Source organism: Schistocerca nitens, chromosome 4, assembly GCF_023898315.1.
Source record: "Schistocerca nitens isolate TAMUIC-IGC-003100 chromosome 4, iqSchNite1.1, whole genome shotgun sequence".
NCBI classification, from domain to species: Eukaryota; Metazoa; Arthropoda; class Insecta; order Orthoptera; family Acrididae; genus Schistocerca; species Schistocerca nitens.
In genome coordinates this window covers 884,589,485-884,608,333 of record NC_064617.1, presented here as the reverse complement: position 1 = coordinate 884,608,333, position 18,849 = coordinate 884,589,485, and the positions used below count along the sequence as shown (strand labels likewise).

The 18,849-nt window shown below is 44.2% G+C and overlaps 1 pseudogene; it reads left to right on the top strand.

Moving 5' to 3' along the window:
- The first annotated feature begins 15,466 nt into the window (after positions 1–15,466).
- LOC126253830 (5S ribosomal RNA) lies at positions 15,467–15,583 on the top strand (annotated as a pseudogene).
- Positions 15,584–18,849: the final 3,266 nt, after the last annotated feature.

The window sequence follows — 18,849 nt, the reverse complement described above, 5'->3', positions numbered from 1 at the left end:
GTTTCGTGTAAAATGAAGATTACACGATACATTACAGACAATACAAGCAGGTGAACATACTTAGGAGGGTGCTTCAGTAAGTAATGCCAACCATTTTTTTCTCAGAACATATTTTTTGTTAAGAGTCAGAATTTGGTGACAATTTACATCAACATGTCTTGTCCGTGTCCTATTTTTCTACGTAGTCTCCGTCACGTTTAATGGCCGTACGCCAACGTTGTCGAAAAGCATGTATTTGCTGCTGGTAAAAGCTCTTGTCCTGTGTAGTGATGGGAGTGTTAAGTTCAGATGGTGGTGTGTGGCCCAAGTACTGGAAGCTAGGAGCAAGGGGAGGAACAGAGATATTCGTACGGTCGATAACGTCAGGGAAGAGGGAATAATAAAATTGGGAATCATCTGGGATGGAAAAAACATCTAAATTCACAATACCTCATTCACCAGTTTTCCACATAGTCTTCGGTAAAGTATCGCGCATAAACACTCCACGGAATCTTGGAATGTTGAATTTGTTTCTAACAAACTTAAAAGATCAGTATTTGTGAGGGGTCGATCTGGTAGGACCGCTAATGGGCTTTTATTTTATTTATGAATAGACCAAGCCCTTCCCTATACAGTTTCAAGTATAGTACTTTTCCGGTGGCTGTGGCTTTCATCATGCAGTTATGTTTTCTTGCCTCTTCTAACTGGAGTTGGGAGTTTTGCGCGTTCTTGACCGTTCGAGTAATAGCTGCAGCACCACCGGCGAGGGACCCTACTGCCGAAAGCGCGGAGAGCTGGGATGAGGAATAGAAGGAAACTACCAGACGACTTGGGTATTGGTACAACTGGAGGTACTTCAACAGATCCTCTTCTCCTTTTCTGCTTCAGTGAGTTTTTAGCTGCATACATCGCTGTCAGGATGCAGTTCTTCAAACAGCTCTGCTTCCAGTCCTTGTCCTTCTTCATGTTTAGTGCACAATGTGCAGCATTCATAACTCGCTTGAAATTCATCACTCCTAAACCCAACTTAATTTTTCCTCACATGGTTTTATCAACTGCAAATGCTGCGATGCGTTTACCTATACCAATATCATTTCTTCTCCGTGTCGCCTTAGCCTTATCAGCTAAAATCGTATCAGCAATGTGACGACTTGAGAGATCTTTATTTGCAGCGTATGCAATGTCATGTTCCATACACGCTTCGTCGAGCAGATTAACCCCCTTATCACCTTGTGCCAAGCGTTTCTGAGGCTTTGTTCCACGTCCATAGTAGTTATACCCCGGAATGTGTAATTCCACAGGCAGTTTGTCTAGAATACCACCACCTCCTCTAATGCGTCTCCTAGCACGCATGATATACTGCTGCGGCGGTTGTGGACTGTGCGCTCCCATTATATAGCAAATCGTTAGCATCAATCCAACTGTTTTGTGCTCCAGGAAAACCAAGCCATTTGACTGGTGCTTTATTTCCCCGACGTCTTATGACTCTCTCCACGAGAAACACATCCAGTTCTGAGCTTTCCTGCAACTCCTTGGTGTAGAAGTAGCCTGCAATTTCTGCGGCTTTACTATCCTTCAATATATAAGTTCTAGGATTCGTTCTTTGCACCTTAGAAACTTTAAATATCTCTTTTGACCAGTTCGGTAGGTATGATTTCTAAAATGCTGTCTTGCGTTTTGAGATACGCACCAAATCACCTACATTAAATTTTCGTCTGCGTGGGTTCAGCATTTTAATGTGATAGTACACCGTATCCAAGAGTCCATTATCACGAACGTCGATTGGTCTCATTTTTATTGTGCTATGTTTGGTTCGATGATACTGAGCAATTATTTCTGGGAGGATATCTGTCCATTTGTATGAGCTACGAAGGTTAAAACGCATCCACGTTCGACCTTTTATTGTTCTCTTCAGGCGCTCCACAATGCTTGCTTGCAGGTGAGTGAATGTTGAGTAGCGATATATTCCGTACCGCTGCATCACGATCTTGAAATACCTATTGTAAAACTCTCCACCGTAATCGGTTTGGAGGTTATCTGAGCGTCGATTCGTCCCTGTCTGTAGCAAACACTCAAACACATCCGCGACATTTCTACCCGTTTTTGTTTTAACAGGTAATGCTCAGGCAAATTTGGAGTATGTACCAATAACCATTAAAATGTATTTGAATCCATTATTCTCCCTCACATCTACAAGATCAGCTTGCCGTAAGTCATCCAAACATTTAATCATAACATGCCTACGAGGGTATGTTTTGCGTGCAGGTTTGTGCAGTTCTCGAACTACTGTCTCCATACTTATTCAATGATACCTCTCTCTCTAAGCTCAGAGATTATTGAAACAGCCTCGTTCGAATGAGCTGTATTACCTGCAGCAGCTGATGCCACGTGTAGCCGTAGTCGATCTATTAGCTCGTTGGGGTCGTCATAATAGATATATACTGCGGGATTCGATTGTTCACTGCTTTATGCTCAATGTCAATACCATCACTGCTGCAGCTGCTGCTGTTATTGTTGTTGTTTTCGCCATCAAGTATTGATTTTATATTTCTTGTTGCTCAGGCTTTTTGCGATACATCAGTTAAATGCAGTATTTCACGGTACATTTCCCTATCATTAACTGAATAACTTACAGGTTTTTTGGTAGGTCTTAGGAAATGGCTCTGAGCACAATATGGGACTTAACATCTGAGGTCATCAGTCCCCTAGAACTTATAACTACTTAAACCTAACTAACCTAAGGGGATCAGACACACCCATGCCCGAGGCAGGATTCGAACCTGAGACTGTAGCGGTCGGCGGTAGGTCTTAGGAAGATAAGATTCATTAAACCAGGTGTTCTCTCAAACCGCCTATCACCAATCTGTATTGTGTCATCAGTTACATTTATAGGATGCGTGCCTAACATTTACGGTCTTCCTCTGCTACCGCCGAATGTTCTATCTATCTGACCAAGAGCGTGACGGCTGATGAATTCGTCAATGGCAACACCATCGTTATCGTGTATTTTTGTTTTCGCTTAGACCTGTCGGAGAGATTCAGTAAGCGGCTTAAAGGTCTCTCTTAGTGTTTGCTTTCCTTCCATATATCCCAACCTTAGCAACCGTACTTTCTCTTGAACCGCTTTCCGCGCTTGAATCACTTGTGCTTCGTTGACATCTCGATGTATATTAATCAGACGTCTCTGCAGCGTGAGGCTTTATATATCCGCTCTTCTTCTTCTTCCCCTTTCTATGTGCCTACTCCCCCTTCTATTTTACCCTCAATAGCCTCGACATTTTCAGTTACGTCGGTTGCTTTCTTACCGATTTCATTAACTAACTCATTTAACGCATTGATCATTCTCAGAAGAGTCTGGTAATACGTCTCTAGTTCCCTGTACATACAACTTTATTCACAATAGCCTGAATTTTCGCATCCATGTATGTTCTCTCTGTGTACACCCATTCTCTCGGATTGAGAGCTAGACACGCGCGAATTTGTCTATAGTGCAGCGTATTCTGATGTAATTATCTCTCATACCAGGCTACATATGCAGAAACTCTTGAAAGTTTCGCCTGTACCTACCATCATTCAGTCTTCTTGTTTTATCAGTAACGAGAAACCCATACTGTGATTGATTCCAGAAATCTGCACATATCTTTACAAAATCATTGAACGACATGTCAGTTCCTACATGTGCCTGGTAAATGTGTTTTAAATTCAGATTGTCTTGTTTAAAGGCTATAATGAGATTTGCATTATCCCTAACCAACTGTTTCGGGCTACTGGAGTATGTTTGGTTTAGATAAAATACATCAGCACCCATATGACGACCGAAATAGAAATATTTTCGAACTTGGTCTTGGTTTTCCACAGCAACATCGTCAAATATAAAGAAAGTGTTTTGATTTGCTTTTCCAGGTGGGGGGATAACACCGCTTTCATTGAATGTCGTGTATGTAACACCATTTACACTGCGCAATATCTCCTGTACTAGCTGATACTTGGGCTGAAACAGTGTTTTCGAGTATACACAAACATGTTTAAATCGGACTCCATCTACATGTGTTAGCAGCGTCATGAGGACATTAGTCTTGCCACAATTGGATGAACTTACAATAATTGCTCGTATATTATCAGGAAGGAGAATTCCGTTCTTCTTCAGGTCTTCTTTTGCATCTTCACAGGACCAGTCACCGACAACAAAGTCCTTGTTATGAGGATGTTTCACGCACCCTGCCATGATACTAACTACACCAGGTACTGACAAGTAGTTGCATATATAGAAAGATACACTTGAAGGGACGGTAATAGTATGTGTAGCCACTGAGCTATATTGGCTGCACAGAGAAATCAGCTACATATACATATTTTATCCATGAAGAGCACCTTGATCATTCATTTTGTCAATAATTGGTGAGGCGATGTTTGGGGTACTTGTCTGCTGCTGCATCATTATAGGTTTAGTATTGAAAAATAATGGTATTAGTAAGTGTAATACTTTGACTATAATGAGAGAGGTATGAAATAAAACATAAACATGGTTTGAGATTTATATATATACATACATTATTTATTTAAATATCATACTTAAGATGCAGTATTTCAAAAAAATCATCAGACTCTTTCTTTATCTTCTTCTTCGGTCCTGAACAGTATTTCCCAAACAAAGCTTTTTGACATGCAATAAATTCCGTGTGTATCTCCCTCAAACCAAAGGATGCCTCACAGTACTCGGGTTTTTCACATGCACATTTAACTTGTTTCTCTTTTGGTTCAGCGTTCATGTGCAAACAAAGGTGCTGCTCCAAATCGTCAACATGTACACTATGCACACTTTGGAAGTTTACATCATTGTATGCAGAGTGTATGCTCGGCAACCAATGGTTCAGTCTCTCCAGTGCAAGACGTAGTGCAGTATCCAGATCGTATAAGTTCATAGCTGAGACGTGCCTTAGATAAACACACTTGTCACGCGATTTCACACATAGTGCACAGTCATCATACACTGTTGTAATAGTGTCACACCAGTAAGGCAAATGTCTAAGGGAGAACGAGTTGGATAATAGTCATCTGCTGATTGATGTAGCGCTCTGCACGAAACATTTCGTCCCAGTTGAAGTCGGGAATTGGCACTTAAACACCCCTCGATACATTTTCAGTTTCCATTCTCGCATGCAAGCCCCAGACATGATGTGCTTCCATTTACACATTTTGTTCCACTGGGAGTTAAATTGTATGTAGAACTGAAAAGCACGTGTACACTCGATGCCTTCTTATCCACAGCATCTGCACTCTGTGCCTGCACTAGCACAGGGATGTTCTGTTGGGATGGGTCATAGGTTGGTGACCAGTACTGTCCTCCATCTTGGTGTTATTTAGGACCACCAGCAGCATTTGACGTGTTGGGAGTAGATCGCGTGTCCTCATCACACAAATCGATGAGTGGGACAGACAACAACAGCTCTTTGTCCTGCTCCAGCAAGTGTGCTATGTGCACTACAGGATCCCACGTGGTCCCTACAGGTTCAGACATGCTGGAGGTTGTCGCTGCCACAGGTCCAGAGGTCGGTGCAGGTCTCAACAAGATGACAGCCGAGGTTGCTATAGGTCTGGACACAGCAGAGATCGACATTTTGGCACTCGACCCTGCAGGCTTGGATGCCTCGGGGCTACTGCTGAACATAGACGAGGAAGCATTACATATGGAGCAAGGTACAAAGACAATCAATAATAATAATAATAATAATAATGTCTGAGAAAAGAAAGAAATAATAATAATAACGCTAACCACAGAGAAAGATGTGATAGGGGGTACTTACTACTTCATTTCTTCCTGCTCTGCAGGGCTGTGTTGGATCATGACTGCTGTTGACGCTTCATGGTTCTTCTTCTCGTGCTGCTGCTGCTGGCTGACTGAGCTAGACTGAGGTCCCAGACCTGCTAAGCCTGCCCTATATCCCCTCCAATGACATTACCAGATAGTACCATCCTACTGGCTGAACACGTGACTGGATTAAGGGCTCCTATTGGTTCCCGCCATTTCCCCCCTCCCTCCAGACTGCCACCATGGATTACGTCATGGGAGGAATGCCAGTGGCCTCTGGTGGCAGTACTGTGTACTAGGTCAGTTGGACTCTGGACCTCATGGTGGATGCATTGGATGGAGCTACTGCCTCAAATTGTTTAAATAAAGACTTGGGTACATTCTATCCAGTGGCCCAGCACAGGCTGAGATCCTTACCCACCAGTTCCTAGGAAGAGGTGGCAGTTGGACAACTTAGGTTAGTGGAAGTAGCCCAAGTGACCTTTTTTCCGCCATAATTTGAACTTCCCGAAATTTTCTTGGGGAGGGGAGGGGAGGGGAGGGGAGGGGAAGGGAGGAGGTAATGTTAGTGGAGGTAGCCCAATTGACCTATTTTCCAGCCAAAATTTGAACTTCCCGCCATGACGTCATTGCGACGTTGCCATATCTGTCGCCACCATCTTGGATCCGCCATCTTGAATAAATCTGGCAACACTGCAATGTGGGTTGGTTTGGAAGTTGTCCTACTACTTATCATATCCGTGATGCCCTCTCGCCTGTTTTGCTAGAATGCAAAAAGGGTAGTTCTTCTTTGAGATTTTTTGATGACCTTGCTCTACATTTCCTGGACTGAATATGTCTGTGGCTGGTTATTGCTGATGTTATGTATCAATTGTGTCTACAAGGTTTATTGGGCTCTGCATATTGGGTGTGGGAACCTCTGTCTACTTGTTCCAGGCAAAACATGAAGCATTTCTGAAATGTTATTTTATACACTGACAGAAAAAAAACGAAACGCCAAAAAATAATTAATGTTGAGTAATGAAATTTCGGGAATACATTTGTCTAGGTAACATATTTAAGTGGTTAAATCGCAGGTTAAAGTACACGCTAGATAAGCCATTGCAAATGTGAAATGCTGGTACGTTAATAACCGGTGTAACCGTCAGACTGTTGAATGCAGTCAGGCAACAGTGCATGCACTGTGTTGTGCAGGTGCCAAAGTCAGTTTGTGGAACGGAGTTTCATACCCATTGCACTTGGTCGCTCAATACAGAGACGGTTCATGATGTTTGTGGATGACGCTGGAGTCTTCATCCGGTAATGTCCCTTATGTGCTCGATTGGAGACAATCTGGTGATCGAGCAGACCAAGTTAACAGTCGACAACCTGTAGAGCGGGGGAAGGGGGAGCTCAAGAAGTCGCTCCAAGATGCCAAAGTCACCTTCAGATCGCCGTCTTCTTAAATTGTCTCTGTGCCATACTGGAAAATGAAATTTTCTCGGTTTATTTACAAATTAGACTCTCCACTTTTCGTAAGCAGTCTCCACTTTTCGCACTAAACTGTATATCTTGACCAGCACGCCTATTAAATTTTAAATAGGCCTCATAATTTAATTACCTACTAGATGAAACCGACCCACTTCGCTTGGTCTTTTTTTCACCATTTCTATTACGAACTGATAAAAAATATGCAATAAATCATCACATTTGTACAGCACTTAACTTAATCGACGTATATTGCTATAAACCATATTTGGTGATCTCCTTCTGGATGCAGAGGCGACTAACTTTTGTGGTTGTCCAATATATGAACGCGGTATGTATTGTGTCCGATCAAGAAAGGAAATTGATTAAAATGCACTCCGCAACACTGGAGTGTTTGCACTTGTGCTTTACTGATACGCATGCCATACGATAATCCGACTGCAAAATGGAGTCTTGAAAAGGTAGTCGTCCGCAGCTCGTGGTCGTGCGGTAGCGTTCTCGCTTCCCGCGCCCGGGTTCGATTCCTGGCGGGTCAGGGATTTTCTCTGCCTCGTGACGACTGGGTGTTGTGTGATGTCCTTAGGTTAGTTAGGTTTAAGTAGTTCTAAGTTCTAGGGGACTGATGACCATAGATGTTAAGTCCCATAGTGCTCAGGGCCATTTGAACCATTTTTTTTGAAAAGGTAGTCGAAATGAGTGGAATTCGTGGTATGAATACAGACTTGCCTTTTTCTTTTCCAGTCAATGTTTCCTCTTCTATTATATTGTTTATAACCTTTTTTTGGGAAAGTATCAGAGGAACATGGGTGAATTTAGGAGTCTGTTGCAAAGTTCCCGCATTCGTCATTGCATCAACAGATTTAATTTCTTTTTGTTCGCGTCGTATCATTTTATCTATTCGCTGATTTGTTTTTTGAAATGCATCATTGTTTGTTGCTTAAACTGTTCGCTCTCGCAACCATTCTTCATTTACGTGGTTTATAAGCAGATACACTTTTTCGATGAGCCTTTTCTCTCTCTTCACTGCACTGCACAAGCAGTCGATTAAGACGATTTTGCCAGAGTGCACATCAATGGGACAGTTTCGTTTCCAAGAGTGTGTTCTATAATATTCGAGAATATGCTAGAACATCCGAAAACACTCGTTAACATTCGAGAACCGTTGTGAAAGTTAGAAAATACAGTAGAATAATCTTGATTTTGAAACTTCGTGGCAGATTAAAACTGTGTAACAGACCGATACTCGAACTCGGGACCTTCTACTTGCCCGCGAAACGGTTCTAGGCGCTTCAGTCCGGAACCGCGCTGCTGCTGCTACGGTCGCAGGTTCGAATACTGCCTCGGGCTTGGATGTGTGTGATGTCCTTAGGTTATTTAGGTTTAAGTAGTTCTAAGTCTAGGGGACTGATGACCTCAGATGTTAAGTCCCATAGTGCTCAGAGCCTTTTTTTTTTTTTTTTTTTTTTTTTGCCGCGGAAGGCAAAGGTCCCGAGTTCGAGTCTCGGTCTGGCACACAGTTTTAATCTACCAGGAAGATTCATATCAGCGCACACTCCGCTGCAGAGTGAAAATTTCATTCTGGAAATCTCGATTTTTCCCTTGAAAAATATGTTGGTATGAAAAAGACGGAAGATGTGAGGACCACCCGGCATGATGGTGGCCACTTGAAACAACCACAAAAGCTACCACCGCATAACCACTGTAGTGCACACCGGGGGAAACGACCCAGCAACAGGCACAAAAATCTGTGCTTTTGGAAGTATCGTCAACTTGGTCCTGGAATCTTTAGCTCGATTTGACGAGTTACCCGCAAGTGTGGCACAGTATGTCAGACATTATGGAACGAAATTAAGCAAAGTATGCGAGGTTTTTGTTAATTTTCCCCGATTGCCTCCGCTCCTGCCAACTTCGGTCTGCGAGCAGGTCGTGAAGCACCGTCATCTCGGTTGTTGGGCGCAAGCCGAGTCCCGCTTCGGAGGGTCCCAGCGCCTGGCCGCGTGCGCTGTTAACCGCCGTACAGCGGCAGATAATATCTGCCTGGCACAGCCATTGTTCCAGCAGGCAGGTAACCCGCTGCACACGGGAAGGCCGACAAAACTGACTGCTCCAGTGACGCGTCCAGACGTTGGGCGTAATCAAGAAAACAAGGCACCATACCTGAACAGGATGTCGGTAGGGCTACAGAACACAGTCGTGTTTAACTAGCCATTGGACGATTTTTCTTGGGCTTGGGAGATCTTTTAATGTTTCTAGCGATAGCACAAATTATTAGACATACTGTACTGAAAAAAAGCAGCCATGGTTGAAACTGAGAATAACTAATGGAAATACAGTGAAAAGTAGGACAGAAATACGAAAATATCACCCAATTTTATACTGAAATCTTAAATACTCGACGCAGTCACATTAATGTGACCAGCGCCTATTTTCGACGTCAACGTACTATATCCACCCACACTCACAGACGGCACGTGGTAGTACTAGCAGTGGAGGGTACACAGAGCATGGCATGTCAAGGGAGGGTCAGAGGGGGGGGGGGGGGGTGAGGAACGGAACAACAATGCAGTCGTTGTAATTCGGAAACGAACTGATTTACCTGGCGTCCAAACTGGCATGATCATTGGCTTTCGAGCCAAGGGTGGAAACATTTCAGAAACGGCTAAGTTTCTAAACTGTTCCCGTGCTGTAAAGTTTAGGGTGTTTCAAAAAAGACTTTACAATTACAAAAATTCATATAAATTTATTGAAAGAAGATACAGAGCTGTGTTTAGTGCTGTGTTTTAGGGAAACACATAAAGTTTTTTTATCTTAAATTAAACATGTTGTATGTAGCCTCCGTTGGTTATCCTGCACACATCCCATCAGAAGTCAGTTTCTTCCCAAACTCGCTGTAGCATTGCAGGTGTAACTTGCCCAGTGGCGGCGTAAATCCTTGTTCTAAGTTCAGGTAGAGAAGCCAGCACGGAAGGTACAAACACGATATCCTTGATGAATACCCATATAAAAAAATCGAGTGGTGTCAGGTCTGGGAAACGTGGGGGCCATGCAATTGGCGCATCGCGGCCAATCGATTGACCTGGAAAGTGGTCACTGAGAAAACTTCGGACGTCAACCAGGTAGTGGGGTGGTGCACCATCTTGCATTTTATTTTTGGCCATCCTCATCTATCCATGGTAGCAAAAATTGTTGTAACATATCCAGGTACATCATTCCGTTGCTGATTCTCTCACGGAAGAAAAGAGGGGCCGAACACTTTGTTCTTTCTCAATGCGCAAAAAACGTTGAGTTTAGGGCTATCACGAACATGTTGCAATGTTTGGTGTGGATTTTCGCTGCTCCAAATCCTACAGTTACGTGTAGTAACATTGACACTTACGTGAAAAATGGCTCTAAGCACTATGGGACTTGTCATCTGAGGTCATCAGTCCCCTAGACTCAGAACTAGTTAAACCCAACTAACCTAAGGTCATCACATACATCCATGCCCGAGGCAAGATTCGAACCTGCGACCGTAGCAGCAGAGTGGCTCCGGACTTAAGCGCCTAGAACCGCTCGGCCACAGCAGACGGCACTTAAGTGAAAAGTCGACTATTCGTAAAAGATGATTTTGTCCAAGAAATGTTGATCCTCATGCAATCGATTTAACATATCTGCACAGAAGTTTTTGCGATAAATTTTATCAGTGTCTTTTACTGCTTGTACGATCGTCAATTTGTACTGTTTGAAATGCAAACGATTTCTCGACACACGCCAAACAGTCGTATGTGGGATTTGCAGTTCGCGAGATCCTCGCCGGGCCGATTTCGAAGGTCTGTTGACAAAACGTCGTCTCACTCGCTCAGCGACGTCGTCAGACGTGCTTGGACGATCTGGTGATTTCCCATGTCTTACCGAGCACCCTATTTGTACAAAACCTTTATGCCACTCATAAATTGTAGGCCTACTAGGAGGATGTTCCGCGTACTTCGTACGGAAATTACGCGGAACTGTTGTCACCGACTTCGATTCTTCAAACCAAAACACACAGCTGGACCGCTGCGTCCAGTGAAGGCAGCCATCTTTAACGCAACTGCCGCTAGCGCTCCATACGGTGCGATTCGGCACTAGCGAACTACGCGAGGCAAGACTTGATGTATCTGCCTACAAATTTACACTACAATCACCTCTGTAGGTACTATGAATTAATTTATATGAATTTTCAAAGTTGTTAAGTCCGTTTTGACACACCGTTTATACTGTGCTTGGCAGAAAGGCACTATGCAAAACTGGCGTCACAACTGCAAGGAATACGGTAGACATCCGCCTTACACGAACCAAGATCATCTTTTGCGGAACCTAAAAGGACTCTGCTCTGGGATGGTGTCGAAAAACACACTTCACATCGTATTTCCGCAAAAAACGACCAATCCTGTTCGAAATGCTCCCTGCATAAGGCAAAAAAGCCGTAAACTTTGGAGTCACCTCGGTATCAACACCTGCACAGTGCACAGTTGGTTGACAGCGCAACACACGTCTGATCTGGCTTTCACTATAACAATTTTGACGAAAGGTGACTTCGAGATGGCCAACTCAGCTGTCTAACTCTGAGGGCCCGAAATGACATGGGCCCTGTGGCCCAAGGTACGAAGTACCCCTTCAATCTGAGCTGGATGGTAACAACTACTACTGTAGGTTCAACTCCTATAAACGGCATTTCCAAACGCACCATTAACATTCCTCCTGATCGACACGTCAAGGAAGGAAAGGCAAGCATTTTCTTTTCCACCTCCACCGTGAAACGAATATTCTAGCGGGCTGAATTCAGGTGCTCTAAAAAGTAGTTCAAATTCTCACTGCCGTGATGTCAAATAACAGAAGTATCATCTACATATCTGAAAAAAAAACCACACTCATATTCCAAAGCCTCCGACTCAAGTACGTTCCTCGAAATCTTCCATAAATAAATTGACAGTAGTAGGTGACAAAGGGACACATCGCAACTCCATCTACCTGCTTGTAGTACTGGTCATTGAACAGAGACTAAGTGGAAGTCAACACATGTCGAAATAGGCTCGTTAATTCAGCACCTAACCTAACCTCAGTCAACCATAACGAATCGGACAGAGGAACGCGAGTGGAGAGAGGGATCACATCAAAACGGAATAGAATATTAGAGTCATTCAAACGCATTCCCTCTAATCGACGTAAGGAATCCGCCGAGTTCTTAATGTGTTTCTCACACCGACCTACTGTAGGGCTCAATACGGTAGCGACAGCGGGCTGCTTTGCTACACGATACGTGTAGGAAATGGGACGGAAAGGAACCCTTTACTGTGGACCTTAGAGGCGCCGTATAATCAAGGGCTGACAGAACAATAAGAATTGAGATTCTTGATGGTCGCCTGCGATAAGGAACTTTTGTTCAGGAGGCTGCTAGTCTTCCTCTCAGCACTTTTTGTGGGGTCAGCACCGATCCTAAGATACGCTGAATCACACACTAAACATTGCATCTTTTGAACGTAATCCTGCTTGTAAAAAACATCAGTGACATTGCCCCTGTTCGCAGGTAAAATACGGGGGTCGCTCAATAAGTAATTTGCCGGCCGCTGGTGGCCGAGCGGTTCTGGCGCTACAGTCTGGAACCGCGCGACCGCTACGGTCGCAGGTTCGAATCCTGCCTCGGGCATGGATGTGTGTGTTGTCCTTAGGTTAGTTAGGTTTAAGTAGTTCTAAGTTCTAGGGGACTTATGACCTCAGCAGTTGAGTCCCATAGTGCTCAGAGCCATTTGAACCATTTTTTGAATATGTAATTTCCCACATTTTTTTTCTCAGAACATATTTATTGTTAAGAGTCGGAATCTGACGACAATGTACATCAACACATCTTTTCATGTCCTGTTTTTCTACGTAGTCTCCATCACGTTCTATGGCCGCACCCCAACGTTGTAGAAGAGCATGTATTCCCTGCTGGTAAAAACTCTTGTCCTGTAGATGTAGCCGTGTTTTCACTGCACGACTGAAGCTCTCGTCATCTCAAAAGTGTGTTCCCCGTAGAGAATATTTAAGCGGCCCGAAAAGATGGAAGTCCGAGGATGGCAGGACTGGACTGTAGGATGGATGAGCAGTGATGTGATAGGACGTCCCGTGCGTGGCTGATCATGGAGCTCTGCTTGTAGTAGTAGTAGTAGCTTTATTCATCCGTAGATATCTTTATACAAGGATACAGGACATGTCACAGTATTTACAAGTTTAGACCAATTTAAAATAAGCTAATTCGTATACACATACATGTACAGGCTTCTAGTTAGAGACAATCATTAGATTTACTCCTGGTATACAATACTTTTTTTACAAATAACTTATTAAATAATGCAATGCCACGCTGTTCACTCATATCTCACTGTCAGTCACTGCACACACTACACACACATTGTTTCATAACACTTCACTCACTACATACTCAAACACGCACACACACTGGTGATCTTCGCAAGTTCCCAAATCGCTATCCTAAAAAACTAAGTCAGCGTCCCTCTTTAAGACGTCTAGTTGGCAAGACGGACTCTTACGTGAAGAACTCGATGCACTTTATAGAACGCCAAAAGGGAGAAACAATTTTACCTACGGACATCATGGTCAGCTTTGACGTGAAGTCACTATTTACGAACGTGCCAGTAGATGAAACTATCCGCAACCTTCAGGAGCATGTCCCGCCAGACATATGTCACCTGGTCGAGTTGTGCCTGACTTTAACGTACTTCAAATGGCAAGGAAAATACTACGAGCAGACAGACGGCGTAGCAGTGGGGTCTCCTCTATCTCCGCTGGCAGTCGACATAATCATGAAAGCTGTTGAAGCAACGGCCCTCGGTTCAGCTCCTTTACGCCCACGTTGCTGGTTCAGATACGTGGACGAAACATTCGCTATATGGCCTCATGGTGAAACGGAGCTACACAAGTTTCACGAATATTTCAACAAAATGCACTGGAAGATACAGTTCACGTTCGAAGTAGAGAAGAATGGCGCAGTTCCATTTCTGGACGTCGAAGTATACAGGACACAAGACACAGGCAACGGAGGGCACACTGGGGCACAGAGTATATCGGAAGCCTACGCATACAGACAGGTATCTCTGCACGCCCAATCCTACCACCACCCAGCGCAGAACAACTGGACATCCGTTCTCTGGCAATCCGTGCGCAGCGTCTAAGTGATGCTCAAAACATAACACCTAAGCATTAAAAGGGTACGCACAACGTTTCTAGCCAATGGCGACAGCCAAAAGTCGATCCACACAGCCTTGTCGACGAACACAAGTAAGAAACATAAGCAAGAAATAGACAAAATGTAGTCAACAGTGCGCTTACCTTTCGTGAAAAATGTTGCTGATCGAATAGGCAAACACCTTCGCCGGGTTGGGGTACAGCCTGCCCTGTAAAGTGGTCCCACGATCCAGGACGTGCTAGGCTCCACTAAGGAAAAGGTGGACGCATTACACACTGCAGGTGTTCAAAAAATGGTTCAAATGACTCTGAGCACTATGGGACTTAACATCTTAGGTCCTCAGTCCCCTAGAACTTAGAACTACTTAAACCTAACCAACCTAAGGACATCACACACATCCGTACCCGAGGCAGGATTCGAACCTGCGACCGTAGATGTCCCGCGGTTCCGGACTGCAGCGCCTAGAACCGCACGGCCACCGCGGCCGGCCACTGCAGGTGTTTACAAGGTGGAATGCGAATGTGGAGAGGCTTACACCGGCCAATAGCGACGCGCATTCGGGAACGCGAACGCTATATTCGTCTAGGGCAACATAACAAATCTGTAATGGCACAACTTCAGAGAGACTGACGAAAAGAAATAACATTCAGCGAAGTCTGTGTGTTGGCCAAGCTGCCAGTTAAGACGAAGAGCAAAATCAGAGAGGCCATCGAAACACTTAAACACCCTAATAACATGAATAGGGGGGATGGTTTCAGGATTGGCCATCTTGGCTGCCAACGATCAGAGCCCAACAGACCGCACTGCCAACATGAGGCTCGAACACTATTGGCGAGTAACTGACGCCGCGCGGCCCACGTCCAGCACTTGGTAAACAGGAACCAACTTCCCATTCGACGGTGACCACAAATCATGGCACGTAACACAAGAGCCAATAGACAACAGAGGTTACGTTCTCCCTCCACCACAGTAACCTATTAAAATAAAGTTCCCTCTCCTTCTTCCTTGGCAACGGCCTTGCCGCAGTGGATACACCGGTTCCCGTGAGATCACCGAAGTTAAACGCTGTCGGGCGTGGCCGGCACTTGGATGGGTGACCATCCAGCCGCCATGCGCTGTTGCCATTTTTCGGGGTGCACTGTCTCGCGATGCCATTTCAGGAGCTACTCGACCGAATAGTAGCGGCTTCGGTCAAGGATACCATCATAACGACCGGGAGAGCACCGGCCGGAGTCGCCGAGCGGTTCTAGGCGCTACAGTCTGGAACCGCGCGACCGCTACGATCGCAAGTTGGAATCCTGCCTCGGGCATGGATGTGTGTGATGTCCTTAGGCTAGTTAGGTTTAAGTAGTTCTAAGATCTAGGGGACTGATGACCTCAGAAGTTAAGTCCCATAGTGCTCAGAGCCATTTGAACCATTTTGAACCGGGAGAGCGGTGTGCTGACCCCACGCCCCTCCTATCAGCATCCTCCACTGAGGATGACGCGGAGGTCGGATGGTCCCGGTAGGCCACTCGTGGCCTGAAGACGGAGTGCTCCTTCTTCCTTAAGTGACCAATGAAACGAACTATCTTTTTAAAATTATTGACGTAATGGCATGCGCAGTAAACAGTAACAAAATATAAGGGACATTGCGTAGCTAGAACGCACCAGTAGACCCAGAAGAAGGCCGCAGCATCCGTGGCCGAAACGTTGATTTTTCTCCAGCAGCAGTAGTTTTATACGTTATTACGCGGTACCACACCCAGAAAACTTTTATGTCGAGAAACACAGTACTTACTACCCCCCACCCCCTCCCATCTGAAGGGATATAACGCATATGCAGTAGCCCCACCAGTCTCAATCAGCGAGTTAGGGGAAGAAGAAGAAGAAGAAGAAGAAGCATGAAACGCCAACAGCAAGCGGGATCATCATCGTTCGGCACACTGAAGAAGTGGAGAAGTAAGTACACACGTAATGTCTTTGTTCAACTCTCTGTCTTTTTTCAACTCTGTGTCTGCCTGTGGATACTTATTGCTTCTTCTTATTTGTTCAGCAGCCTCCGACGTGTTGGGACGTGAAGCAGCAGCAATGGTCTGCTGCGTGTCTGGATCTGCAGTCGTGGCATCGTCCCCGGCGTGTCAGGAGCCACAGCAGCGGTGGCGACATCTGGTGTGTCGGGACCTGCAGTGACCTCAACCTCTTCTGGCGCATGGGATCCTGTGGCGCACCTGGTCAGCATGATGGAGCAGGACAATAAGTTACTAATGTCATTGCTACTCATCGATTTTTGTGATGACGACACCCAGCATGTCCCGCAGCAGCATCAGGGCACTGGGGATCTCAAGCAACATCGTGCAGCTCAGTACTAGGCTCCAACATCCCAGAACATTCCAGTGTCACTGCAAGGACAGCGTGTAGATGTTGTCGATGAGAAGGTACCATTTGTTCCCAGTGTACTAAAGCTTTTTATTTCAACTTATAATTTACTGCTAATGGCTCAAAGCGTCTAAATACTGGTATAGCAACAAACAGTGACTGGTGTGTTGTGATGGAGGTCGAAAATATGACAGAGAGTGTTAAGGTGCGGTTTGCTGTGTTGGGATGGGATGAACTATGTTGTGCTCTACTGTATCTTACATCAATAGACAGATGGCTATTAAGTATTATCCATCTCATTCTCCATCGGACATTTACTGCACTCATCTGATGCTACCCATAACAACAATGTATCATGATGGTATGCTCCAGGTGAAATCGGGAAACATGCCCATTTATCTACAGCACTACGCCGTAATGAACTTGTTTGGACTAATGATGGTGTCATCTTTTATGTTGGAGAGACTGAACCGCTGGCTACCATGTATTCAGGCTGTGTACAATGACGTTGCGTACTATCTTCGTGCACATAGAGTACATGTGAACGATTTATCACAGTGCTTCAGCTCATGTATTAATGCAGTGCCAAAGTCGACCCTGATAGACATAGAAGTCATCCATGCTATATTTATTAGTGGAATATCTGAGTTTTATGATGCATCCATCAGTTTGAGGAAAATGCGTACTGACTTTCGTGCATGTAAGAAATGGTTGTTTTCTAAGTTCTGTACTGTGTGATGATAAAGAATGAACCAGCAGATTTTTTGATGATAATGTACTGCGTCTTATGTACGACTACTGGAGTGTAAATAAAATATGTTATCATAAATCTTTTGTTTTTCTTACTTCATAACCCCTCTCATTATAATGTAACCATTTTACCTCAGTCGGTAATGTACTGATTGCGCTATAGTGGCTATGTGTATTTTTTTCTATAAAAACTCATTGCTCACCAGTACATGCTCGGCGGCTGCAGCATCTTCGTCACAAGGACTCTGCTGCAAGCAACTGGTCTGTAAGAAGACCAGAAGAAGAATAATGGGATACTCCTTCTCGATGGTGTACAAGATAATAGGTCCATCCAGCTGCAGATAGACAAATGTTCTCTTGACGTTGCTGACACGCCATACCTACAGCATGTATGCATATTTTCAAAACCACTGTTTCAACCCAAGTATCAGCTGCTGCAGAAGATAGTTCAAGGCATAGATGATGTAACATATATGAGATTCAATCAAAGCAGTCAAACCCCTCTGCCAGAAAAAGTAATCGAAACACTGCATTGATATTTGACGTTGTTGCTGTGGATAACCATGATCAAATACTACGGTATTTCTGTCATGTTTATCAACGGGCGTTGACGTATTCGAGTCAAACATATTCCAGAATCCCGAAACATTTACTGCGGGGAAATGGAAACCTCATTACAGCTTTAAAACAAGACAATTGGAATTTAAAACATATTTTCAGTGGCACTTGTAGGAACCAACATTGTGATTCAATGATTTTGTAAAAATATGCGCAGGTTGCTGGAATCGCATGCAGTATGGGTTTATCGTTATTGATAAATCAAGAAAAATGAACCATGGTAGATATATACAGAACTTCCAAGAGTTTCTTTATACATAGCTATGAGTACATTAGTTAACATCACTCCATGGACAAGTTCATATGTAAGTCAAGTGACCACCAATCATTGCACATAACACAAGAGCCAATAGACAAAGAATGGGTATACATAGACAGAGAATGTGTCTATATATAGATGGAAAATTTCAACCTCTTGAATGCAACGTTAAGAAGCTAGAAGAACATAAAGTTAAGAACCTAGAGACATATGCTCAGACCCTTTTGAGAGTGATCAATGGCTTAGATGCTAGTGTTAGGGAACACCTGGATCATTCTGAAAAAGAAAGTAGACAACTTACTTGCAAAGATTGATGAAATTGAGACGAATGTACACAACTTAATTGTAAATGTTGATAGAATTATCATCCTCAGTAGACTTCGTTGTCATCCTAAATAGTATCGA